This window comes from Triturus cristatus, chromosome 7, assembly GCF_964204655.1.
Source record: "Triturus cristatus chromosome 7, aTriCri1.1, whole genome shotgun sequence".
NCBI lineage: Eukaryota > Metazoa > Chordata > Amphibia > Caudata > Salamandridae > Triturus > Triturus cristatus.
The window spans coordinates 765,472,322-765,500,312 of record NC_140590.1 but is presented as its reverse complement, the minus strand read 5'-3'; the positions used below and the strand labels follow the sequence as shown (position 1 = coordinate 765,500,312).

Sequence of the window (27,991 nt, the reverse complement as noted above, 5' to 3'; positions counted from 1 at the left end):
TTGCGTGAAAGACCTAGTCTCCATGCGGGCTACAACCCCCTCACTGCGAGGGAGGAGCTCAGGGTTGTTTTCATTGAGAAGGGGGCGGGTGTACTAAAACCCTATGTGAGCCTGGTGTGTCCAAAAAAGGTGCAGTGCTAAAATGTGAGTGGTTTAAACTGGCTACGTGGTTAGCTATGCTGCAACTTTATTCAACTACCCGGTGTCAGGATTAAAAACAGTAAATAGCTGGTAATGCAGGCATCTGTGTAAATGCTAGACCAACATGTTTCGGCCAAGGGACCTAGAATAGTGTCACAACCTTCTTCAGGGTCAATGGTACAGCTACTGCAATAAATAGGTGCAACAAACGTAAAAAACCATGAGAAAACACATGCGAAAAAATAATGATGTGATACTGAACCAGTGAATTTGGCTGTTCAGTATGTTCAAGCTCAACCACTGTAGGTTAGAGAATTCACCACATCTGTCCTGGCATAATAGCCATATGGTACATGCACAAAAACACAGGTTTGTGGGGATCAGGACCGGATGCCGCATGTCCGAGGAAGAGAAAGGAACCGTCCTTAAAAGGGAAATCCCCCTCGGAGTGGCAGAGTACACCCAGTAATTTGCATGACCTGTCGATCCTGGACCCGTGGCCTTTTTTGTGATATGGATTGGAGTAGTATACGCCATGCTAGAAGCAACATGAGGGCACCTACTTCAACCGTGATGGCTCTTCAGACAATTCCTGAGAGGGGTCCAAAGGTCTCTGGGTCAAGGCGTGAGTGGCATAAGCGCAGCATAGACTCCTCTTTGCTTGGTACAGTATACCAAGGAGTCTATCCACTGTTTGTACTTGGGGGCTCTCTCCCTGCCTAAGCAGCATGTGACAAGCCTTCTCGCAGTACCAACACTAACACAGTATAACACCTACGAGAGGCTGGAGTCTCCCAGAGCCTTCATAGTATAGTAACTGTGGGCCTGAAGTAGAACAGGCAGAGGAAAGGGACCCCACTACAGAACAACCATTGGCATAGCCAATGGGTCTCACCTTTGGGACCTTATAAGTGTTTAGCCAGAGCTATTGGCTTTGCCAATGTATTTAAGCTATGTTGTAGAGTAGTGTGGCTGTTGTGCAGCATGTTGCAAAGTTATAATAAAAAGTGTTATAAGCATTTTTATCATCTTGTAGATAATGGATAAGATATTATGTATAACTCAATGACCCTATGAAAAAAAGATTTACATAAAAAGTGTTTTTCAAGATATATGAGTAAAAGGGGTTATTGTTTTAAAGTATCTAAGGCCAAAATGCCACTTCACAAGCAAAATACATTTTAATACAGCGGAATACCTCAAACAGTTTCATATTAAACCAATCAGTGATGGAAATTAATAAAACTGCCATAGTTATATTTTCCTTGAGGTTAGAGAAGCTATGTGCCTTTAATTAAGAAGGACCCTTGTGCATGACAACCCTGCGTCTCTGGTTGAGGTGTTAATTGGCCCACGAGAGCCCATAGAGGCTTCTGTGAAGCAGCAGGCTGAGGAATTGTCTGAATTTTACAGCCCCTTTAATAAAAACTGCGGGGGCAGAGTGAAGGGGGGGGAAGGCATTCTTCTGAGCTGTGAGGGTGTGTGTCATTAAGGCATGCCAGGGGGCAAATCAGGCAGCGAGATGATTTTAAGTTTGTACATGTTTTAGCCAAAATCACGAATGGAAATTAAACTTTACACTAGAAGTGTATATGAACGAGAAAGCGTCTATATGTAAAAAGTAAGTATACAAGTGGGTAGTTGTGCATGCAGGAATGCGTGGCTGCGACGGTTTTGGTACAGGCTGATAAAAGGCAAACAAAAACATGCTGAACAGGACAAGGGAAGTGTGGCAAAAGGTGGCTATTGGGGCTGACCAGCTTCGTAAATAATAAATCATGTTTAAAAAAATATATATATTTTCAATGTAGCATCGGATAGGAAAAAAAGAAAGACGAAAGAACTTAGCCCCTAATACAGAAACTGTTCTTCTTTTCTTTTGAAGAACTTTGCCATAAATTCATTTCATACTTAATCCAGTTAAAAAACCTAATTTTCGCCAAACATTTACATAAAGTAAATACATACTTCCAAATTCATAGTACAGGAGAATATTTAGACATATATAGTAAATACAAAATTCATAGCAGGCAGTAAAGTGCTTAAGTTAGTCTTATCCAATTCATAGATTATCATTTACCAATAACTAGTGCAATTCAATACCAATTCTTCCATATTCAGTTCAGCTTAGCTACGGGACGCACCCTTTTTGCATATATAGTTTCCCGCCTAAAAACACTTTGCATTTAAATCAGCCATTGGGAGATTGTTGGGATCGTCTCGGATTTTCAATTGGCTAAATTAACAATCTTGCTAAATAAAGTTGTTGTATTGAAATGCAACTTGAATGCTATAGCAAGGCTGCATGCCTTCGCAGGAATCAAACCTGCAAGTGTTATTGACTCACAAAAAAGTTAAACAAAAAAGAACTAAATAAAAAACTGGTGTCCATATTCTGCCAGCCTGATTGTAACGAATAGTCCTAGAAAGAAATCAAAACATTTTTGACAATTTTGTTTTGCACTGTTGTGAAAAAATAAATGAGAGAAAAAGACTTGAAACAGCCTTAAACAATTTTCACCACCGGTTTGAATCATTCAGCCCTAGCTGTAAAAGTTACAGTTGTTTCTTTAGGAAAAGGAGCGTGAGGAGTGGGTCTCTGATACACAGCAACAGCTGTGAGGAGATAAGCGGTGGGAGGGTTTTTTAAAAATAAATACATTTTGTTTTGCTCCATCATGCAATCCTTTGCCAGTATTTATGCGGATATAGAAATGTACATCTGTGCGTTTTAGAGGGCCAGCCTGATTTGTTTTCTGCTCTAGTAGCAGCTGCGGTTTCAGAGGAAACGAGGCTGATTTTGTAGTCAGGCTGGAAGATGTTCTTTCTCCTGTCTCCAAGAGCCTTTGTGTGGGGGAGGGGAGCAAAGAGAGCGAGAACGAACTGCAATCGACTCCACGAAAAGCAACAAATCATTCCCATACAAAGGAGCTCCAATCACATTTGTGATTTACATGCATCCCAAACTTGCCTGCAGCTGTTTCCACAATGTCCACACTAGTAGCGCTACTGTGTGTTCTCCAGGCCAAACAAAAGGTTTTAGCTGCTTCCTTAAGATTCCATTTTGTCAGTAAGACAGCAGTCATCCAATTAAAGGTATGCAGTTTCAAGCCCCTGTCTTAAAAAGTCAGAAAAACTACCTGCACTTTTACTTGGGGAGTTATGGTAATTTTGTTCCTTCCCACGGCTGTGTCAACCTCATAATCCAGGGAGGCTTGTAATCGCCTTTCGGGAGAGGCGTGACAAGTAATTTTCATTAAAATTGAGGGGTAATCCATATTAGCGCCAACACGCCTGAAAGTATTTCCATATGAGAAAAAAACAAGTGATGTTCCAATGCTAGCAATCCTAGAATGTGTTCTGCCAGAGACACAGGACAGTTGTGATGCGTTTTTACCAGACAACACGTTGTTAGCCAAGAAACAATGTGCCCCACACTAGCAACACTAGTGCATAAAAAGACGTTTTTGCTGAGTCCCACGCTGTCTAAACCTAAAGCGATGCCCCCCAATAGTCACGATGTCCAGCAAACCAAAAGTTGGGGCCCTCCTCTTAAGGGAGTTATAGTACACTCCTGGCGGTTCTCCTTTCCAGCACAAATTAAATGAAAGATAAATAACAAGCACTGCAATCAAGCCAGCCACAAAGTAAACACAACATGAACACTTAACATGAGCAGATGCAGGCCAACTAAAATAAAGAGTGCTCTCAAAGTATCCTAAATTACCTGAGGAGTAAAAGCACATGTAACAGGGGCAGTCCTCATGTGAGGCTACAAAAGTCCAAAAGGAGGGACTACTAAATGTATTCACCAAACAAAAGCCATCGTTTACAAATGACAGTAAGAGGAACCAGTGAAAAAGATGGGTGGTGCTCGAACCCATGTTGTAGATACAGCAAGTCTCGAAGAGACAGCGCATGCGTGGCCTAGGCGAGATCTAAAAACAGAACTTCCGCTAGAGCAAAGCAAACCCCAGTTCAGCAAAGCCTTGCACACAGAATTAAAAAACTTGCTTCAGAAAGGAAGAGTTTACAGCATCTAAATCCCGTCACACAGGATGGTGAAAATCTGGCCCGTTTTCACTGGTGCTTAATAGGTAACATGCTACTTCCCAAAATAATGCAAGTAAATGCGCCTGGCACTTTCCACAGTAGATAAAGAGACGTGCCATTCATATGTCTGGGCAGTATCAACTTATCTACAGCCAGGGGCGCCAAGTATGTAGGGTAAAATGTTCCTTCCCATCCCACACTCCTCGAGAAGTGCTGGGAGTTGTGGCCTCTCTGGGAAAGGGAATATGCCATTACGATGAACCAGGGAGAAAAAAGCAGAGACTGCCACATATTGGTTTATGTTTTCTGTACGATGGGTTGGTGCGCATCACTTTGAAGCTAAACAGTGTCTGCTACTGACCCATGCTGAAAAAAGAAGGCTGACAAAAGCTAGAATGGTGGGAAAGGGGGTGGTGGCATTGGCACATCATGTTAACACATACTTCATAATAATTCCAAGCTTGTAGAAAAAAGCAGATCCTTCATCCAACCATGCAAGTCTTTTAGTTTTAAGCAGTGCTTTTGTCTTTTGCTGCTGTTCATGAGGCTCTGAAAATAAGGTGACTTTGCCTTTGCAATTGTAGAAACATTGCTCCTGCCCCACGTCCCCCTGTTGCCACCAACCAGCCTGCAGCACTCGTCTGTTGTTGCATTACAAATGAGTACAAATCATTAGTGATTCTGTCAGTATGTTAACCATCATTTTAACAATTCATAGTGTGTTTTCCAATCCTTCCTTATATATCCTTATAGCCCGCAGTAGCGGGCTATACCAGCTATTAAAGGCCCGCTGCATCGTTAAAGGCCCGAGCCATTGTTTTCAATGGAGCTTCCAACATTCCAATGTTCTAATATACAATAAATGTAAAAAAAATTACAAGGAACATACGTTTATAAAATAGAATATGTATTATTGTTGAAGCAATTTCATAATGTCATCAAAAGACATTTTAAGCAAGGTGCTCCGTGCTCGTGTGAGACAAAAAAGTGCTTGTGCTGTGTGAAAGTGTGTGTGAGACAACGTTTAAAAAGGTAAACAAAATAATATTTCTTTACAGCTGGGCCTGTTAAACGAGTGGACAAGAGAAAAACATATTCTGAAATTGCTTCAACTATAATAAATATTCAATTTTTCTTAAACTTGTATGTTCTTGTAATATTTTTATATTTGTTGCATATGAGAAAGGATTGGATAACCGATTATGAATTGAGAAAATGATGGTTAATATATTGTGACAGAACCCCTAATGTGTTGTACTGTTAGAAGCCTAGGTTCTGAGGAACACAGGGTTACCCCACTGAGTAGTACATACTTTATAGATACAATCACTTTTTCAACCTGAGATGAAAGAAAGCGATGTCACGCACTCAGTCATTCCAGTCTGGATCCTACTGTACATGGCATTATGTACATGTTAGGAAAGTCGGCCAGCATCTAGGCTTGTCATGATTATTATACAATCAGCAGCAGAAATTAGAGACTGCAACCCATCTCTAATTATTTGACACTACGCCTCAGAATTCTAAACCTGACGCGGGTAGAATCGTTCTTTCGATCTGCATTACCCCAAAAAGCAGAATGCCTTGCACCAAGTGCTATACGAAGTATCATGTAATTCTGCCTGATCTCAGTTGAACCAATGGACCGAACTGCCATATTCCAATAGGGAATGCATATTCTCCTACTTCTTTGGCCAAACATCCCATTCCTTTTAAAAGTTAGAAATGTTTATTTATCCTCTGCCATGATTCATGTGTAGAACGAGCTGTACATTTTTCCAGTTACACTTTAGGACCTGTTTTCTTCCGCGTTCTTCATTTTAGTCTGAGACAGTGACTAGTCCTACAATATAACTCCTCATCAAGTCCTACGCTTTCATGTGCCGTAGAAGGCACCCTAGCACTTGTGATGGTTAGTTCACTTGAGCCGTTCGGACTGTCACACCTTAAGCACTGTTATTTAAAAGGTAAGTCCAGTACTGGAAAGGGGGGGTGACCTGGCGGCAACGACTCATTTGGGAACCCTATCTGAGAAGCCCCCTTAACTTGCCCTGCGTCTTTTATCTACTCCGCTAAAGTAGGCTGTCCGTAGCGCACAAATGAAACTATTGATGGATGTGCGTCATTGGGCAGTTACCCTCAGAACTCAACTGTGTTCTTTGGTTAGGCTGCCACTTTGATGGGTGCCTCCTACAAGGTTGCCTACTCTGAGAACAATAGCTTTGCTTTAAGCCGTTTCACTATATCCAGGCATTGAGGTATCTGTGTTATATGAAACAGAAGTGTGAACACTGGCAGTAAATGGTGGCGAGTTAAGCATATTCCACACTGTGCCACATGCAGGTTACAGCCGACAAACTCAGCTCTTGGTTAGGTATCTGCTGCGGCGATCTCTGTAATCTGCAGGCCACAAGTTTCATTCCAGTGCCATGATGATACCTTTGGTCCGGGTCGGATTGGTAACAAAATTATTCCCGCCCCCCGAAAGAAAAAGTGGCCCACATTTGTGGATAATGACCTTTCATGAAATGTTGCTTAGTAATGGGAGTAATTTGGGGACAAGGCTGTAATAAATTAACCTTTCTAGACTCATAGGTTCAGTAGCATTGTCTAAGACTAGGCACACCACTAGACACACCATTATTCCAATTCAGCTCGCCCACAGGTCCCCTCACCTAACCTTCAGGCCTAAACATTTCTCTACTTCAGGTGCTGTAATTTGTTAGTAACCTATTGGTCCCTTAGTCTGCGCTCCCCCCAAAAGATCCTTGAATGTCCTGCATTATATCAGGCCATGAGTCACAGAACCATGTGCATCCTTCGTGTCTAGAGGCGTCTGATCACCCTCTCGCATTCTTATACTCTCTCCTTTCATTTCTTCCTCCCTTGATATCCTTTTCCTCTTCCAGTATTTTTGTCATTCTTCCCCACTCTGCTGCACTTCTCCATTTGTCTTGCTCCACATTGCTCTCCTCCCTCAATCCATTTTTGTTACTCTCCTGCCATGTCTATTCTCTCTTCCCTTTGTCATTTTGTCCCACAATGAACAATTTTCGCAGTAATGTTTTTAAAAAAAATAGTTTTGTGTTGACAATGACCTATACCTTTTTGCTCATTTTGGTTGCGTTGTTTTTTATTTTCGGTCATTGGTGTACAGGAGTTCCCTCCCACTTTTTAAGATGATGATGTGGGAGCGGGCACCTGGGGCTCGTCTGCTGCTGGAGACAAAAGTAGAGCCTCATAGATGGCCACCATTTATAATCGGTCTCCCTTCACAGCCCCCTTTCACCCCAACCCCAGTTAACATTACTGCAAGCTGTGATGCTCAAAAAGAGTGCATCCACTTCCAGTGGTCTCACTGTCATGCTGAGAGACTAGGGATGGGGGAAGACCACCACATGCTGTGCCGGCTGAGTTTGGCCCATTGTCCTACTACACAAGACAATGAGCCTGACATTATCTGTACTTAGTTAGAATGAGCTCCAATCTTCCCTCTAAGGCTGAAGCAGCTTTTAGGGTCAAACGCCAGCAGCTAAACGGGCCCAGGGAAATGTGATTTTATCTACAGCTGAAACAAGCATTTGCAATGCAACAGGTCTAGTATTTGTGAGAGTTTAAGCTATTGGCATTATAAACGACAAGGCCTTTTATTTATCTGTTTTGAAAACCAACACATAAATAAAAGGCATCGTCATTTACAATGCCAATAGCTCAATCTTTTGCAAATGCGAGACCTATTGCATTGCATATACTTGTTTTTATTTAGCACTGTTTCTTATCTCTCCAATCTATCTCTATTCACTGGCTTCTCATCCACCCCATTATGCTTCCTCCCTCTCCCTCCACCCCTCCCACTTTTAAGAACCAATAAATGTTGTAGTTTACTTTGTCTGGTATATATTTTCTTTCATTATTATTTCTTAGGATCCCTGCCAATGGTTAATTGCAAAATGAAACATAAAGGCACATTTCATGCCTGCAGGGGAAGGTATCGCCTTAAAAAGATACATCCACTCATGATGAACCAATGCCGAAATCCGAGAAGGAAAATACAGCCATTAATGAGTCACTGGCTACTAGCTCCCATGAGGGAGACTTCCTCCTTCACTGAGAAGAGCAGCCCTGCAACCCAGCCCACGATCCCACCCCCTCAGAGGTTAAATATTTCCCCACTAACCCACACGCACTAGTGTCATGTGTGTTCCTCAGATTGACCCACACTGTCTTTTGAGGCTGTGCATAAGTTCTCCAGGGTAGCACAATACTGTACTGCATACATGTATGGACTCAGCTGCAAACCAGCTAGGGCTTAGAATGCTACCTTCTGTAGGGCTATGACAGCCTGGATTAGCCTGAGAATCCTCATCTACTGACACTACAATTGCTATTCAACCACCCTTCGAGCATCTTTGCCCCTCACTGCACCAACAGGGCAAATAGCGTCTGTGGTTGTTGACAGTTTTAGACAGGTTTTTTTCTTTCTGAAGACGGGCTTAGATTCTAAGTTGACCCATGTATGATGTTGTGCTTTTTCCAGTTTTGTTATTTGTAACCAACAAGAGTAGGCCTTGTCTGTTCACTTTTCTTCTTATAAGATTGACACTACTGGTCCCAGTGTGCTATGTGTTGTTGGAGTGAGTGAGCATGTGAGTGAGGATAATATGCTGCATGGCTAAACACGTATAAGGTCCCAAAGGCAAGACCTATTGGCTATACCAATGCTTGATTTTTACATGTTAACACTGTGTGGAACAAAGTTTAATCTCATTAGTCCCAGCTTAAAACTACAGCAATAAGCAACTGTAAGATGACCAGTATACCTTTGCTAAGGACATTCTACTGTGCTGCAACATGCCACTGCATTTTTAGTAACTTTTGATACGTTTAAGATGGTTTTTTGTTAAAATGTGCCAATTATGCAGCAGTCGATGGTCTATGTGGCAAATCCATAATACACATAAAACACTACGTCTGCAGAAGCGCATAATTATATTGCCCCTGACTATAATCTATTTCTGTCTAGTTGTGTGACAAAATGAGAGAATTTGTTGGGAGAGAATAAATGCCCAATTTTTCATTGGTTTAAGATGACTTTTTGTTCAAATCTGCCAATTATACAGCAGATGATGTCTTATGTGATAATTGTGAGAAATCATTAATTACACATAAAATGCTGCATCTGACAGATCGCATAATTATAGAGGTCCTGACTATAATCCATTTCTATTCATGCAAAATATTTAGAGAATTTTTTGGGAGAGAATCAATGCACAGTCAATTCCACAGAAAAGTGGGGTGTCTGTTCTTTAAGATCCTTCTAATTATATTATTGAGCTCCACCATCTGCGAGATTGAGTGTAGGCAGGACAGCAGCAGCACGTTGCATGTGCTGCCATGGAATTGTTGCCATGTATTTTCTTTGTATAATAGACACATGCACTGCTCCTTATCATTCTGTAGCTGTGTTGTATTAGTGAAACTTGATAAGTCTTCACTTAAAACTCAAAATGTTGCCATGATCAGTATTTTTTTCTTAACATAGTGCCATGAACAGGCCAAAGGAATTCTGTGGCTGCAGCGTATTCCACATAATTTTTGGTTTGTCACATTTGTCACATAATCCATCATCTGCTGTTTAATTTGCATATTTTAACCAAAAAAACTGTTGCTTCCAGTGCAAACAGATTGAAAGTTACAAAAAATGCAGCAACATGTGGTGCTGCACTGTGAAAGGCCCTTCGCAAAAGTTGACTGGTCACCTTTCAGTTGCCATTTCTGCATTTCGGTGTTAAAATGGTAATAATGAGGTATAAACTTTTCCAAGACTACGTTAACCTGTAAAAATAAATGAAGTAATACTACCATAAAATGTGCCACATTATGGCAAGTAATTTGCCTTTTTGCCAGATAATCTAGCCAACCCTGACACAAAATTTGGTTTTCCCCAGTCACAATACTTCTAGAGGCCCTGGCCATAGATTGGGAATGACACTGCAGAAATAAAATATAACGAGGAAATGAAATATATATATATCTCCTGAGCGTAAGCTCATTTTCACTTACCTCCCTTGTAATGGCAAAATCCTTGACACACTCTCTCTGCCATAAAACATTTTTAATCTCTTGATTACTGTGTGAGGGAACTTGCGGTGTTGATATAGTGGGAGTGTCTCAGGACCCCTTTCTGTTTATATTTGCACAATTATACCAACCATCCCCTTTGACCTCACCCTTTCCCCAGGTACTTTAAGTTGCCCAATGCATTGGCGTTATAGATGCAACTTGCACAATTACACTTTTATCGTCTGCAGGCATTTATTCTTTTTTCATTAAGAAAAAATAGGAGATCATAGTTTTCTGCATGTGAATGGGCCTTAGGTGGGCCATGGGGCTACCTACGACTGAACCCTTTTTCATTGCCACTTTTCTGAGGAGACATTGTTGGCACGGTGACAAAAATCACGACTAAGACCCCAAAGGAAACAGTAAGGGTTTTCCTGGCTCCAGCTTACGCGGATTTCAATCACAAGCACTCGGCCTGAGTAACTGACAGTTGATCAGCCCGGCCTGACATAGCAGTCGCTGCGCAGTTTACGAATATCACAGAAGGGTATGCAGTTAGATACGTTTGAGAAGCACGGGAGCACGTGTGTCCTTAGCACGCAAGTATCCAGTAGTCACGGCATCACACAGTACGGCTAGGAGAAGCAAAGCAAATGCTCTAGGCACTAAAGGACACCACAAGCAGTTGCTGTAGGGCGAAGTCTGACTGTACACGATGTAAGGGCTCCTTGACTGTGAGATTTCTGACCAGCACTATGCCCATGTGTTCTAGGAATTTCAGATCGCGGCTCCAGCATACTGAAATACAGCCACTTTAACCCAGTGAAACTAACCCGACAAAACGCGTGTGACACAAGCTGTGTAAAATACAAGCTCTCGTGCAATTCCCGGGTAAATCACAAGCCTTTTTACGGTGTGCAGACCTAACATCCAATTAGCGATAAGGACTTGCCCAGCCAATCCATGACAAGAGTTCTCCCAACGAATCCAACGTTTTCACGTTCGCCCACCACGTAAGAAATGTTGTTTCCTACGATGTGCTTTGAGGAGCTGAGTAAGTGCCCTTTAACGCTCGTCCGGATTGATGCTAGCCTTAAATTATGGGATGAGTGATATCCGTCGAGAGAATGATGGCGGGAAACGCTTTTCAGTTTTATCAAGCTACTGCCACACAGAGGAAACACAGGCAGACAGTGAGGAACTGACGGAGCCCAGGAATTGTGTAGTTTTTAGTATGATAAGGCTACGTACACTGGGCTTCCTTAACTCATGGTCTTCCCTTACTGATGATCGTGGAGGCCTCCTTTAGCTGACCCAAATCCCGCTTGCTGCTCGATTCCGCATTAAGACAAGCATTGGCCGCGCGGAATGCATAGATGGGGGCTGCAGCGGGAGAGAGAGGCGGAGGGAGTTGTGTGCGCGTGTGCTGCGCGCAAAAGCACTTAATGAGCAATGACGGCTCGTAACTGTAAAACAAGGCTTAATGAGATAAGAAAGGCAAATGGCGGTTGCGCGCGTTCACGAACACATGCACGTAAGCTTTAGGCCAGGAAAAGCTTGCGGGTAGCACTTTGAAAACCCCCTTACTAAAAGTCGAGCAAGCAGCGCATGCCCTGCTCTAGGCTCGACCTAAAAACGGCCCACCAGCTGGACTTTGCCTTAGGCCCCTCGGGCAATTAATGACCTATTGCCCGCCCTGCCAATCCGATGCTTCCATTTGTGACCTGGGGCACCTGCTGCAGAGATTGAAAAAGTGACGGTCACTTTAGACTTTGAATAGCTGAGTCTAGGCTGTATTGTTAGGCTTCAAACGCCCACCGTCCAACCCGCAAGAAAGCAGGTTCACAATCATTCAGGCGAATGCTTATGGCTTCCTCACTGCACCGGTCTGGCCACGGGAGGGTGTGGAGCCAAGTCCCTATGGAGAGCGTCTAGTGGCACCATTTACCGCACCATGCTCGAGCACCCACACTGTAAATCGCCTCTTTTAAAAATAAATGCAAGCCACAGAAACCAATATACATTGGTATCTACTCCTACCTGTTTTCAATAAGGGCACAGAGTGTGTTAAGGGGAGCAGTGCCAGGGCACGAGTCGGGGGTACACGCGGGTGGACGGCGTCCACCCACTAATTTCACAGGGTGGACTCCGTCCACCCTGCCAAGAAGTTGGGCCTCACTAAAAAATAGGCTGAATTCGTCCCGGTGTGATTTGCAAACACCAGGACACATTCTGCAGCGCCTGCACGTTGTCTGTTTTCCGTCTGCAACAACATGCAGGTAGGGGGCTTCCTTAGTTCAGACTCCTGCTGGGTCCATAACAAAGGCCGAAGTTGAGGGGTCATCAGGCCTCCATTTGTTGGAGTCTCCTGGCTGGGAGCAGTCAGGAGCCTCACACCTGATGCAAATGCAGCAGAGGGGAAACAAAGGCTCACACCTTGTTACCACTTCACACACACTTAATAGAGGCAGCTTTTCACTTTGTTCAGGCTCTGTTTAGGAGAAATGCATGCACTGTAAGAATGTCAAATGTGTTGGTCTTTCCCTGTATTTACACAAAATAAATGTAATTTATATAGTGCTTACTACCCGAGGAGGCGTTGAAATAATTTAAGTACCACTATTTTTTCTTGTAAAGCACTATGGGTAAAGGAAGTTTGCGCTGACAAAAAGCAACACTGTTTAATGCGTAGCTTTCAAAAGTGTTATTCTTCTGCCTCAATCTGGAGGGTTTGCGTGTATACTCAAAATGTTCTGCAATGTACTCGTGATAGACATGTTAAACATATATGTGAGGGCTTAAGATCCGATGTCACTTCTTATGATGTCACGTGCTGTGATGTCATGCGTCCGGATGTCACACCCCGCGGTGTCACACGCCGTGGTGTCATGTGCTGTGATGCCACTTGCATTCTGATTAACTAGGTTAGTCCCCCCACTTCTTTTTAGGTCTCGCATAGGAGACCTTTCGCCGTCGTTCAGTTCTTTTTCGAAGCACATACTCGTGCTTGTGGCAGCGCGCCATGAGTATGTGCTTCGAAAAAGAGCAGACTGCGCGCGCACGCATACACCACTCCCGGGCCAGCAAACACACGATTGCAGTGCCAGCAGTGTGTTTTTCTTTTACTGTGACAAGCACACATGTGGGGTGCGCTTTAAAATATCCGCATTGCTTTAAAATATCAGCATTAGTGAATGTGCTTTAAAATATCTGCATTGCTTTCAAATATCAGCCTTATATCCACATTGCTTTCAAATATCAGTATTAGTGAATGTGCTTTAAAATATCTGCATTGCTTTCAAATCGCAGCCTTAGTTATTCACTCGTGGACTCACCTCCTGCTCCCTACCTCATCTCCCGCTCTCTCCTCGCCCACACGTCCCTCTCTCTCCTCGCCCACTCGCTCCGCCCTCTCCGTCTCCTTTTTGAAGACCGCTTGTCTTTCATTTTTTCTAATTTTTTCCAATGTTTTCATTGCCTCTCTTGGGCAGCATGTGTTTATTTATGTTCGATCAGACTACCAGCAGCATGTTGTGTACGGCAATGACGTACGCTCTCGCTAGCAGCACGTGCACAGCAGTGAGGGTGTATGTTTCTTCTGGCAGCACGAGGAGTGCATCAGCTGTGATGTATTCTCTCTGACAGCATTGCTGTGCCTTGGAGATGTGTATTTTCCTCAGCCGCCTGAGGGTGGGTAGTATAAAAATGTGTTATTTCTGAGATGGGTGCGCTGCGCTGCGCTGTAACAACAGATGGTGTGCAGTGTTTTATTTGTATTCTCTCTAGCATGTCATTTGCACAGATGACGTGTGTGCTCTCTACCAGCATCATGCACGTTTTCTTCTGCCACAGCGGCCGTGTAGTGAATTCTCTGTCCATAGGGTCCCAAATATTGTTGTGTACTTTAAGCAGCGGCACATCGATTCTTTTTGACCATGCCGTCCCTGGTGCAGATTGCAGCTGTGTGGCAGTGGACGCCTTTGTCTTGCTGTGCTAGTGATCAGGAGCAAGGTTAACAGTTCCCTGACACCGCGCCGGGTGCATCTGTGTCTTACTGTGTGGCCATGATACATCACCCCACATCAATCCCAGAGCCGAAACTGGGAGTGGGAAGCTGTTTCGGCTGGTGTCGCACAAAGCTCTTTGTCTTGCTGAGCTAGGGATCATCTACAATGAGGTGTGTGTGTAAAGGTGCGCAGCTCAGATACGAGAGGAGATGCAGTGTGGTAGTAGTGTGCATTTTTTCCTGCATCATATGGCTTGAATCCCATTTGGCAGCGCACTTTATGCACACACATTCTTTCTAACTAGACCTGCCTTCACTGCTTTCTGCAAAGGTGTGTCTGTCCACATGTAGCTAATTTGTTGCTTTTCTGAATACTTGATGGCTTTGGCGCAGAACACTTTTACTGTTTGCGAACTCTGTGATTTGGTCAATTGCACGGTTTGTTACCCCCTCTCTCTCTACCCCTCTCTACCTCTCCCTCTCTACCTCTCCCTCTCTACCTCTCTCTCTCTACCTCTCTCTCTCTCTACCTCTCTCTCTCTCTACCTCTCTCTCTCTACCTACCTCTCTCTCTCTACCTACCTATCTCTCTCTCTACCTCTCTCCACCTCTCTCTATCTCTCTCTAACTCTCTCTACCTCTCCCTCTCTCTACCTCTCTACCTCTCTCTATCTACCTCTCTACAGCGCTCTACCTCTCTACCCCTCTCTACCTCTCTACACCTCAACCATTTGAATTCCGGGAAGCCCAAACCATCGGTATTTCAAATCTGCGCATGAAACGTGGGTAGGATGAGCTGTGCAGCTCAGAAAGGGATGTTCTTTTTATATAATTTGTATTTAATAGAATTGGGAAGCAGGAGAACAGTCTCACAGTTGAGATAGGGATTCACATACACTGGCGGCCGCTTTTGAATTGGCTTTAAAACCATTCAAAGATGGCTGCAGCGTCCACGTGGGATGCGGTGGACTAAGTGGCAGCCGGAGCCTGATAGCACTGCTTGTCCTTTTTAAAAAAACAAGCATAGCCAGTAGGTCTTCCCTTTGGGACCTTATAAGTGTTTAGTTATCCAGTACAATATCCTTGGTGCAACAACATCAGTGTTTAGCCATGCAACAGTTGATGTTGTTGCACCAAGGATATTGTGCTGCATAACTAAATACTTATAAGGCCCCAAAGGCGATACCTATTGGCTATGCCAATGCTTGTTTTAGGGCTTGTGCCCTGAGCAGTGCCATATTATTGCTAGGCTGCATCGGGGACGGAGTTACACTGTTTCTTTTCTATCTATAATACTCAAGAAGTAAAAACTCATTAGCTAGGAGTTGGACGGAAGAGCGGGCGAGGAGATAATTAGATTTTCGACTATAACAGAGTAATTAGATTTTCGCTGCATATTTACTACTTTGGCGCCATCTGCAGCTAAAACAGCAGAAGCGCTAACCCTGCTCATCTTGTAAATGCTCAGATCAGTATCAACACACACACATACTGTGAACGACCAAACCAGCTGAGAGCCTGCTGTAGGGAGAGTCTGGAGAAGAGATCATGGGTTTGTCCTGTTGAGATGGCTCCTAGCGTTAAAATCAATTGACTCTAGGTCATGGAAGAGAGACTTGAAACCACCCTGTATTAACTTGGGTCCATCAGTGACGGCAACTGCGGAGAGGCAGCGAGAACCAGGGGCCTATTTAAGTCATTCAGTTTGGGGGTCGGAACAGGCGAATGGGAGTTGAGCCTTTAATTCCCCAACAGTCACTGTGATGTACTAAATAAAAACAAAAAAAACAAAAAACGGATGCAACCAAAGAGGAGGCTCAGTAATTGAAAGGGTAATGGGACTTAAGGGGTTGCGAGTTGTTATAGATATCAGTGTTAGGAAAAACAATATTTAAAAAAGTAAGCAATATTCTTAAACGCTTCAAATGTATCCAAGTCTAGAGGTGTATGTGCTGCCCATACATAGAAGAGCTTGAGAAATGTAAATCTGCCACTGAAATGTTGGCGCCGGTTTGACCCTTGATGGGAAAAGGCAGTAGCCAAGTAGTCTATACTCCACCAAGGAGCTAGGCGCTGGTGGCGACAGGGACAGAGCCAATCAGATGGCTGTAGTCCACCTTCCCCAGTCGCACACTAAACCAACTCCATTTAAGAATCCGGTCCTGAGATTTATCGCCTAATATTTAGGTGGCTAGGGGAAGGATGGCAAAATGCCCCATCAGCTTAACGCTGGTGGTAGTCTAGTGTCTCCACCCACCCTCCTTTTCCTAACTTTTAAGGGGCACAAAATGCCATGCGTCGTTTGGGGCAGGTGCAGGCGGTCTGCTCGCAAACTGCATCGCGCAGTAGTTGGTGTACCCGAGCCAGCATTCTCATGGCGCCCTGCCTTTGGAAGCTTCTCCAGTTAGCTCTGTTCACCCAACTTCTCTTCCTTCTTATATTCAGTTGCAGCCACCAATTACGCTGGAGAATAGTAAAGTAAAACAAGCATTGGGAAAATCAAGAGGTCTCACCTATGAGACCTATGGCCTTGCCAAAGTTCTTTTAGCCATTCTGTACAATAGCACAGCTGCTGTGCTGCATGGTGTAAAGAAGAAAAGCTTGACGATGCATTAGTGTTGTTATGTGATAGGTGCAATCATGCAGTCAACACACATCCAGTTGCCTACAAAATGACAGGCATTTTTTTTCTTTTTATTTGTCGATCCGAGATGGATCCGTAAAAAGAAAAAAAGTAGCATAAAAGCACTTTTGAAAAATGAGGCACAAAAATCTGTTATTTGAAAAAACAAAAACTATAAAAATAGATGAGCGGTTGGGAAAGAGATGAGGAGAAGCAACATGGCAGGCGGGGGAAGAAGCACATGGGCATGAAATAGCAACATGGAGGAGGAAGAAAAGCAAATGAAGAAGATAGCTGGAAAATACATGCCTACTTTTGGACTCCCTAAAGAAGAAGAAAAAAATAGTTCCCTAAAAGCAAGCGGTAGAAGCATAGAAGCTAGCCAGTTAGAGGGTATGTAAAGAGGCTATGTCCCATAGGAGGGACAAACACAAGATGGGCACATTGAAACAAGGCGAGCCATCAAACAGCAAGCGAATGAGAGTGACAGTAAACAAACTAGTAATGAGCAATGGGTGGTCTGTTAGTAAGGCACAATATGACTTTGCAACCGGAAAGCTGTGCTGTCTAGTAGGCTTGACATAACAAACAAACTACCACTAACACTCATATGGGCTTTTATTATTGTACAGTATCATGCGATTTATTTTTATTCGGAATTTCAGCCCGCTTTTTACAGCTTCTGTCTCCTGCCCCTGAGGCCAACAACTGCCTTTTGCATAGTGGAAGCTGTCCATTCTGACCAGTGTCCACAGTGTGAATAATTATTGACTGACCAGGGCAGTCTGAAAACTTTCAGTGTTTTGCAACAGCATGAACAGTCACAGAGAATTGATAAGTTTCCATGTGAATGACCAGAAAGGAGGGTCTCTCTTTTCCATCCCCTTTTCTGTTGGGTGGCTTTGTGGGACGTACCCTTACCAGAGACCTGTGTGCGCACCCGCTGAGCGAGTCCTGTTGGCAGAATCGGATATGTTCATCAGACGTGCCTGCAGTCTCACTTACCTGCAAACGCTAGTGTCCTCTTCGGTGGCCATTTAGAGGTCCTGGGGACCAGTGGCGGCTGGTGACCTTTGAAAGTGATGGGGCGTAAATGTTTGTGATTAGTGCCTGTGGGCAAGCAAGTGTGGCGAGCCAGCTAAGAGAGCATGCTAGACCTTCATCAGGAGGGTTTTAGGGGACGTTCTCCCCACGCCCCACCCTCCGGCCCCCCTTTACTAAGCAGTTGTGAAAAAAGTGTAGTTATGACATCAATAAAAAGATTTCATTTGATAATGACGTAGGCAGCTGCTTATTCAGCCTAAGCACAGAACTTCATAACAGACTTTGAGATAACAATGCTGAGTACCTCAGCTCAACAACAGATTTTTACTTTCACCTTATAGGAATCGGGAGATCAAATCCATGCATGCTGCCTGTCAAAAAGAAAAGCACATGTGCACAAACAAGCAAGCACACCGACACATACTCTCTTACTTTGAAGACAAAACATGCGACATATATCTAAGGAAATATGCTTTGTTACACTCAAGACCGTAAGTGGCAAATATAATTTTCGGCTTTTAAAGCCACATTAAAAAGGATTTAGGTGTTAGGAGATGACGGCGATCAATTCTGCTCTGAAAAAAACCCGAATAAGCCCCATGTTCCCGAAGACATATCTCCGACGGGAAGTGTATTTCTTTCCGCAACTAACTCGAGCCTTGAGTTGAAGCACGTGGAGGAGAGTGAAGGGAGCCCGGAGGAGCGGATCTACCGGCGCTGTCAAGAGGCCTCGGTGGCTGTCTGGGGAGGGCGAGTCAAGGCGTGTGACTTACTGATGCGTGAACTGACACTCCCTGCCCTGCCGCCTAGGGGCGTTCGACTAATCAGTTAGGGGCATAATATCAAGCCAGCGAAAATGGCGATAATGGGCTTGATAATATGCTCTATGGAATTCCAATTGAAGCCCATGTTAAACGCCCTTCACATCTAACATGAGCCTCAATTGGAATCCCATAGGGCATATTATCAAGCCCATTATCGCCGTTTTAGCGGCGATAATTGTATCACCTGGCTAGATAATATGCCTCTAAATGCGGTACTAATTGCATCGAAGATGCTGGGGGGCGGGAGGCCTACTGCACAGCCTGACAGCCCGCCTGCCAAGACGGAAGAAACAGTAGACTGCACCAGAGGGTCAAAATGTCCCAACTGAAATCAAGGTCATATTTTCTCTCAGCTCGCACAGTGTGTCGTGGGTCACAGGAGCCCGTTTCTCTACATGTCTAATGCTGAGATTGGGGCTGCAGTTTGTCCCATGTGTTTCTCATTTGGGCCTTGCGCCTTAGAATAACAAGTCCCGGTGAGAGCCGTGCGGGCTGCTGCTGGGAAAGGCGTCTCCCTCCAGCCACGTCTTCCGTGCTGAGAACGGGGCGGGGCCCTTCAGCTACCGAGGACACTGCACGCTGAGCGCGGCAACGACAAAACTACATTTCTGGTCAAAAAAAAAAAAATAATAACCGTGGGATGCTCTGTCTCCGCAATTGATCAATTATCACTTAACACTTGTATTTTGTACATTTTCAGTCTTTAGTCACAAAAACAATTCACGACACCCTAGATGTAAGCACACACTTTATCTACGGATTGTCCACAGACATGTATATAGCATTTTACACAGCTAGCTGTATGAACTTACAATTTTAAGGGTAGTGGATACAGAGATTCCACACCCAGCAGAATGCATTAGTAGAAATATACTGCGGGGAGCTTTTTTCTGTTTTCACCCGGAGCCATCCTCACAAGCTAAGTGCTAGTCTAAGTCAACTGATTAAAATAGCTGTGAAACTGTAACATTAAATCATACTGGATTATTTTCTTAATGCTGCCCGGGGAAAGGGGCAGAATGGAAACCACGGTAAGACCGAAACCCCTATGGAAACAAGCATCTGCAATGCAATAGGTCTCGCATTTACACGAGTTTGAGCTATTGGCATTGTAAATGACAATGCCTTTTATTTATGTTTTGGTTTTTAAAACATAAATAAAAGGCATTGTTATTTGCGAGACCTATTGCATTCCAAATGCTTGAATGCATCACTGAGTTTCCCCCTTCTGTCTCCTTTGACCCCTGTTTGCTACGAGTTATATAAACAAGCCGGTGGTTGCAGCTGTGCACGAGAGACCCTTCTGCCTTCTTGCAGTGAGAGAAACTCATTAAAGAAAATAGTGCTTACAGAGTAAAGAAGACGTACCGTGTAACAACCGAAGTAAAAGGGCCAGTCCTCATGGAAGGTTAGAAATGAAGACAAGGCGGTACTAAGGAGGGACTAACAAGCCTAATAGCAAATCAGAAGCCAGAATTTACGAAGGACATTGACCCACGCCAATGACAAATATGGGCGGAGAGTGGGCATTGCTTCAAGTACAAACTCCAATGCTGCATGGCTCGTAGAGCAGCGCATGCGCTGCCCAGGCTCGACCTAAAAAGCAATCACACCGGGAAAACAGTAATTGAGAATCAATGTGTGCATGCGGCCTGTCTCTCATCATGCTGCACGAACAAGAGAGAGAGAGAGCCTCCTCCCACCCAGCGTCACATGACATGCACACACTGCCAGAGGCCCCTAGCAACTACTAGTACTGCAGCTCTAAGCCAATTCAGACGCTGCTCCTGCTGTTACAGCAGTGCCTGGATTGGCTGGGGCAGACAGCCTGACCGCTCATTACTAAGCCTGGGGGCTGGGACTTTGATTCACCCCCAGCTCCAGTATGCACTCGTGGAGAGACTCTGAGCAGCCTCTAGTGCATATCTCGGGCTGGCCGGAGAGAGACAGCAGTCCAACCTGACATGCACACTTGGGCTCCACGTGCGCTGCCACAGACTAACTCTGACGGTGGCAGTCTGTCAATAATATTGTTAAGCTCCTCCTCAGGCTCGCACTGGTTTCTTCAGGAGTCAGGACCTTCCTCAGGCCTCGATACTGCAACTAGCCTGGTGCGGCAGAAAAACGTAAACAGTTTTTAGTATTACTCAGCTTACATTTAATTGGGGGCGGGGCAAAATATAAGTGGGGCAACACCCTAAGGGAGGCACTGCCCCTGCTGGGACACCATGCTTTACACACGGAACAAGTCAGGCAAGAAGTGACAGCGCCATGATGGGGTGGGTCTTCCTTATCCTTAACCCAATTAATCATGGCCGCCGTCCCATTGATTTCTACAAGGGTGGTCCAGCCCAAGATTTGGGGAATTACTTCCTTTGGTCTGGCTCCTTCCAGGTAATTGTTCCCTATTTAAGCCCTCTATATATTCTATCCAGTGCATTACAATGCTCTCAGATGTCTCTGTTCCGGTTTCTTGGTTTGTTCTTGTCATTCCCTGCGAGTACGGTGTGCTGCTGTCTTTGTGGGTGAATTTGGGAGGTTTTTTCTGCTACATGCTTTTCCTCTTGGTAGTTTTCTTAGAGGACATCTTCCAGCTTCATGTTCCCGTTCACTGGCTGGTAAGGTGGCTTCCGAAGGCGATCAACCAAGCTTCAAATCCAGAACCTCCAGACCTAGATGGCTCTCCTTGCCACCAGCTCTTGAGATTCACCGGAATTGCAACATTGACATTGTGAGTTGCAATGACATTTGTGCCTCTCAATGCCATTTAACTTCCTCATTTCGTGATTTGGTTTTTCACCATTGCAAAGCATTTGTCTGTGTACAATGCATTGGGCCCACATATTATTTCGCCGTTCTTTGCTCCTAGAAAGCAGTCACAGTTGTAATTCCTGTCTTCCTAACATAAAACACACTGTAGCATATGCTTCTAAATGTAATTTGTGTTATGATTTGCATTATTCCAGTGACGATTTTATATATGTAAACAGTTTAAAAATGGCAGCATCTTCTGGTAAGAAGTAGAAAATCATAGCCCCCGGAATTTTGTTTATTAATCTTCTGCAACTGCTTGGTCATCCGCAGTACGCAACATTTGTAGTTGAATTTATGTCTTCAAGCAGCACAGTAGCACGGTGCAGACCTCATCCCCGTTTGTGCAGAACCCCCTCAAATGCTCTTCAACGAAGAACAGAATATGGGGTGAAATTCCTTAATTAAATCAGGTAATGGTGGCTGTGTGCATTTTAATGGAAAGGGCATTTCCCCCCCCCAGTAAGAATGTTAATGAAATAACTGACATCTAGCTGAATGTATACGTTGATCGATAATGTTATCCAGCATGCCCTACTTGAACCTGTACCACTTGCTAAAAGTGTCGGTCAATATTGGCTCCCCACTCACTGGGACTGGTGTGCTGCCCAGTGTGTAGTGGACCACACTGGCTCTCCAAGCAGTTGCTGAGGTACATAATCTACATCATCACATTGCATGAACGTCTGCAGAGACTGAAAGCAATGCTTTTGTCACCCCAATACTAGAATATAACCCTGAATAACGGAATCTTGATGCATCTGATAGAGACCTTTTATATCCTCTGCTGAAGGTCACAGCCTAACGGGCGGATACTGTCCAGATCTGACACCAGATCCAAGGAGCCTGACAGGCACCAAGGGCAAACCCACCACCAGGAATCCATGGGGCCCAGAGGTGCCCCAGGGAGGTCGGGCCACCCAACTATGAAGGGCATTGCCTCATAGAACTCTTTGAGTTGGGTGAGGGTTCTGGGTAACACTGGGAAGCACTGAACAGACCCAGATACAGGCTCCATAGTGGAACTGCGGGAGCGAGGCCTCCCTTGTGATGTCGTTCCTGTGCGTTGTTCGAGGACTTGGACAGGCGCTTTGAAGTTGAAGACCACTTCAACTTCTTGGACTTCTTTTTGCGGGACTTACCCAAAGAAGACTTTGAGTGCGACGGCCAGCGTTAATAGCAGCTCTGCAAGCAGTCCCGGGACCATCCATGTGACTAGGATCTTGACTGTTTTTTTTTTTTTTTTTTTTTTTTTTGAAACCGTTTATTGCAGTTCGTAAAAGTTACAGGTATGGGCCTACAACCATCCGGCCGGCCGCTAGAATGACAAAAACATATTGCACACATACAGTAAAAGTCTCTAGGCAGTGCAGAGCAGTGAAACAGGAGTAATCAATGGTGCAGGCCACACAGCTCCAAGCCCACAGTACGGTTCCCTTTTCTTGAAACAAAACAACACCAAAAAACCACACCCGCAGGGCAACCCGCGATCCAAAATAACAGCACGTGCTCCATAAGTGGGGGATCCAAACCAGCAGCAGAACTCTGGAGAGGGGAATGGGAATAGATCAGGGACTGGGGGACCGCGCGCCCGCGGCTGAGGGAGGGGGGCCATCTAGGGAGACGGAGCAGGAGAGGCAGCCGGTAGCAGTGGTGGCTCACAAATACCCCCGCGGTAGGCGTTCCAGGGGCCCCAGAGTTTCACCCACGCCCCAGGCTTACCTCTCGCCACATACACCACCTTTTCACGAAACATACACCAATCCATATGCTCTTTCCAGGCCGACACCGCAGGGGGCCTCTGGGATCCCCACAATTGAGCAATGTCGCGCTTGGCTATCATGTATCCCAGAGTCACCCACCGCGTCTGCGGGACCGAATAGTCATTCGGTTCCCATACATTCAGCAAGCATCTCCTCGCTTCAGGCAGCAGCGCAACACGCGTCACCACACGCAGGACCTCATGCACACCACGCCAGAATCGCTCCACCTTCGGGCACTCCCACAGTATATGCATGAAAGTCGCCAACGCACCACAGCCACGCTTACACATTCCGTCACCAGCAAAACCCATACGCAGAAGCCTTGGCCCCGTCACGTAAACCCGGTGAAGGATCTTGAGCTGGACGAAACGAAGGCGAGCCGGGATGGCCACCTCTTTCGGAGAGGCCACCGCGGAAATCCAATCCTCATCGTCCAGCTCCAGCCCGTCGGCAACCCAAGCCTCGCGGAGACTAGTAAGCAGGCACGATCTATCGTTGATCAGTTTTTTGTATATGAGGGAGATCGTGCTGTCCGGGACATGGCCATCTAGGACTCTGTCCTCCAGGGGGGAAGACTCCGGAATGGATGCGACATCCGGGAAGACGGAGCCCAGCGCATGGCGGACCTGTAGGTACCGAAAGTACTCACTGCCCTGCAGCTGGAACTCCGCCTGCAGCGTCTCAAAAGTTTTGAATCCCCCCCTCGTCCAGAGATCTCCCACCGTGCTGATTCCGATCGTGTCCCACTTCTCGAAGCCCTTCGACGTCCACAGGGAGCCCAACCTCTCAGACGCATACAGCGGTGACGCCCAGGTCAAACGGTCCTTCCACCCCATAGCTGCATTAGCCGCGTGCCAGACACGCACCATGACACGCGTCGGTCCCGTCAAACGGGAGTCGGGCGCGCCAGCGTAGAGCGCTCGATTGTAATCGCCACCGGGCAGGAGCATCTTATCCATCTCAAATGCCGGGTTCAAGGCGGGCCCGTAAAGGCCATGATTAATTGCAGCTAGTTGGGAGGCCCAGTAATACCGTTTAATGTCAGGGAGGGCGACCCCCCCATCGTACCACGGGAGCGTCAATTTAGCCAGAGCAATGCGCGGCCTCCCGTCCCAGAACAGGCGCCGCTGGAGGCCCTCCACCTCACGGAAATAGCGTGCCGGGACCAAGTCCATAGTATTCTGGAGGGCGTAGAGGAAGCGTGGCAGGGACATCATTTTAAACAAGGCCGCTCGGCCGAGCGGCGAGAGCGGCAGACGCCGCCAGCGCACCACGTCCTCCCTCAAACGCCGGAGGGGGGGTAACAAATTCCGCTCATAGCGGGCCTGCGGGTCAAGAGTGATATAGATACCCAGGTACCGAAAACCTTGGGAGGCAATCTGGATCGGACAGTCCCGTGGTAGGGCCGGAGCCTCCCCGGAAAGCACATATACACAGGATTTCGCCCAGTTGATGACCAGGCCTGAGTTGCAACCGAATGAACGCAAAACATCAACCAGGACGATCAGTGATTTACGCGGGGAGGCGAGATACAGAAGGATATCGTCAGCATAGAGGGACACACGGTCCTCATGCTCGGGGGTCCAGCGGAGACCACGGATAGAAGGGTGCCACCGCAGCCACTCCGCCAGGGGCTCCAGGGCCAGGGCAAACAGGAGAGGCGACAGGGGGCAGCCCTGTCGCGTACCCCTCCCCAGCGCGAATGGGGCCGAGACTCGCCCATTCACTACCACCTGCGCCAATGGGCCCGAATATAGCAATTTGACCCAGCTAATGAAACCCGGGCCAAACCCGAATTTTGCCAGCATCGCCCAGATGTATGGCCATTCAAGCGTATCAAACGCCATGGTGGCGTCCAAGGACGCCAAGATGGCCGGCTCCCGCACAAATGGGACACGCGCGAGCACCCCGTGCAAGCGCCGCAGATTGAGCGCCGTGTTGCGGTGCGGTATAAAGCCAGATTGGTCTTGGTGGACCAAATCGCCCACCACGCCAACCAACCTGTTGGCCAACACCTTGGCGAGGATTTTGGGCTCCGCGTTCAAAAGCGAAATCGGCCTATAGGATGTGACCCGTTCACGGGGCCTCCCCTCCTTGTGGATCACCACAATTGTGGCTAGACGCTGGTCCGGCGGGAGGGAACCCCGCGAGTGGGCCGCCAGGAACATCGCGCGCAGGTGGGGCGCCAACACATCCGGGCGTAGCTTGTAGAGCTCGATGGGAATACCATTGGGGCCCATGGCCTTGCCGGATGCAACCGAGCGAATAGCCAAGGCAATTTCGTCCGAGGTGGGAGGGGCGTCCAGCGAATCCCTGTCCCCCACCGTTAGGGAGGGCAGTGCGATGTCCCGAAGCAGGGCATGGGAGTCTGCCTCCGAGCAGGGGGAAACCGGGGAGTAGACTTCGCGGAAATAATCCGCGAAGCAGGAGACAATGGCTTCCGGCTCAGTGACACACGCACCATCAACACTCTCAATCAAAGGCACCACACGGCTCGCTCTCTCCCTCTTATCCAACCACGCAATCAATTTGCCAGCCTTATCACCCACATCATACAATCGCCCCTGCTGCTCTCTACTGAGGCCCCTGGCCGCCTCCGTGACGAGGGCCCGATAGGCCGCCTGCTTTAGGTGTAGAACATGCAACTTGTCGTCTGTTACCCCGCTTCCCAGGTCACCCTCCAGTTCTGCAATCTCGGCCTCTACCCGGGTCACCTCCTCCCGCTCGCGCCGCCGGGCATGGGAGATAAAGGAGAGGGCCTCCCCTCTAAGGACTACCTTGAAAGCCTCCCACAGGGAGATGGCCGAAGAGACCGACCCCACATTCTCATCGAAATATCGCTGTAGGGATTTGATCAAATCAGCACGAATGGTGGGGTCGCGCAAATACCATGCATTGATTGGGGCCACCCTGCCATCCCCCCTCGGGAAGACATCGAGATGCAACAACAATGGGGAGTGGTCTGAGATACCCCGCGCCAGATGGCGCACCTCCCCCACAGGATCTTGACTGTTGAAGGTTTGTCAGGTGACAAGAAGCTTAAGGAAGCACTCCTGCAACGCCTTTTGGTGCATGGCTCAACAGTCCTGGCGGCCTGGGAGTCATGATCCCTCTCCTAGAACCATAGAAAAACCAGGTGCGAGTCTGCCACAGAAATCTGCACCACAGGGTTTGAAACCTGCTTTTTTAGGTCTCGGCTCTAGACTGCGTCCATGTGCTGTATTGAAGAGAGACATCCTGTTTCTACTTCTGGGCTTCAGCACGCACATAGCCTTCCCATTTATTGGCACCATCATCGCTCCATTTTTCGTTCTCCCCATTTGTCAAGGCATGCATACGTCCTGCATCTTCCGGTGTTTAGCTCTCACCGAGAGCACTATCCAACTACTTTTAAACAAACGCAGCTCACATTGTAGGTAGGCCTGGGCGGTCAATTCCGTTCCGCTCATGGAATTTGCGGAATTTGGGTAATTTCGCGTACTGCGGAGAACGCGGAATTGCAAAAAATTCCGCGATCCACAGCTTCGCGGAATTTTTTGCTTGTTCGCGCTTTCAAAATGCATGTTAGCAAGATATTTCCCCCCGAGCATGCAAACAGCGTTCGCGAACAGGAAAAAAGCATCGCGAACGGGCGGAACAATCAATTCCGCGTGTTCGCGAAATTTCTGCGTGGTCGTGAAGATTTTTTTACCGTTTCGCGGAGCTTTGCGTAGCGGGACTACGCAAATTCCGCCCACCCCTAATTTGTAGGGCATCGTTTCAGGCCTACTTTTTTATTTCTTTAAGAGCGCAATCCTTCTCTAGAAACAGATCTTGACACAGAAGAAATCTCCAGCCTGAGCGCAAAACTGACAAGGCGCCTTTCCCCCGGCAGGAGCTCAGTAATTGGTGTTATTTTAGCTGTGTTGTGATTTAACACGGCATATGAACAAACAGCCCGTATATGTTTTTTTTTTAATGCTACAGTCTGCTCCTGCTGCCTTATAGTGTCTCTGTGGCAGAGGAGCAGCAGCAGCTAGAAGACAGGCTTCTGTGTCGAACCTCCTTGGAATCCGGGAACCCCTGGAACTTAATCCACAGCGATATGGAAGGGGTCGACATGCACGCCCTGCCCAGCCCAGCGCTTCCATCACCTGCAACATGGACAGTCTGTGCAGGGTGAGCACTGCAGGGATTCCCTGTGCCTTTCTTTAAGGGGTGGACCGGACATGGCTGTTATGTTCTGGCAAGGGTAATTGCATTTTGGTCGCTATCTTGAGTTTACAATTCAACAGTTTATACTATCCCAAATCTCACCCACTTTTGTTCCCCCCTGCTGTCTCCAAGGAACACACAAACCTATTTGGTAGGTAGACTTTCTACAATGAACCTAAAACTGTATCTTCTTTTAACAGGCCTTCCTGTAGAGAAAAAAAACATGTTGTTTGTAAAACCCTATGATTATCTAATCAATACGTAATATATTATTTTTTAATTTCGGGATAGTGTTCTCACTTTCAACTACGTTCTATATGATGTTAACACGCTACCCATGTAGACACGCGCTTCAGCGACACCCACATGGGTAATAAGCGCTATATAAATGTTGCAATGTAATAGACAACTCTGTATGCAGGTTGGAGCTCTGGACGGTTATGATGATGCACAACTGTGTCTTTTTGCT

The 27,991-nt window shown here is 46.3% G+C and overlaps 1 protein-coding gene across 2 annotated transcripts in view; it reads left to right on the top strand.

Moving 5' to 3' along the window:
* Positions 1-27,991, top strand: part of MCRIP1 (MAPK regulated corepressor interacting protein 1) — a 138,713-nt gene that overhangs the window by 42,553 nt on the left and 68,169 nt on the right. The window lies entirely within an intron of this gene.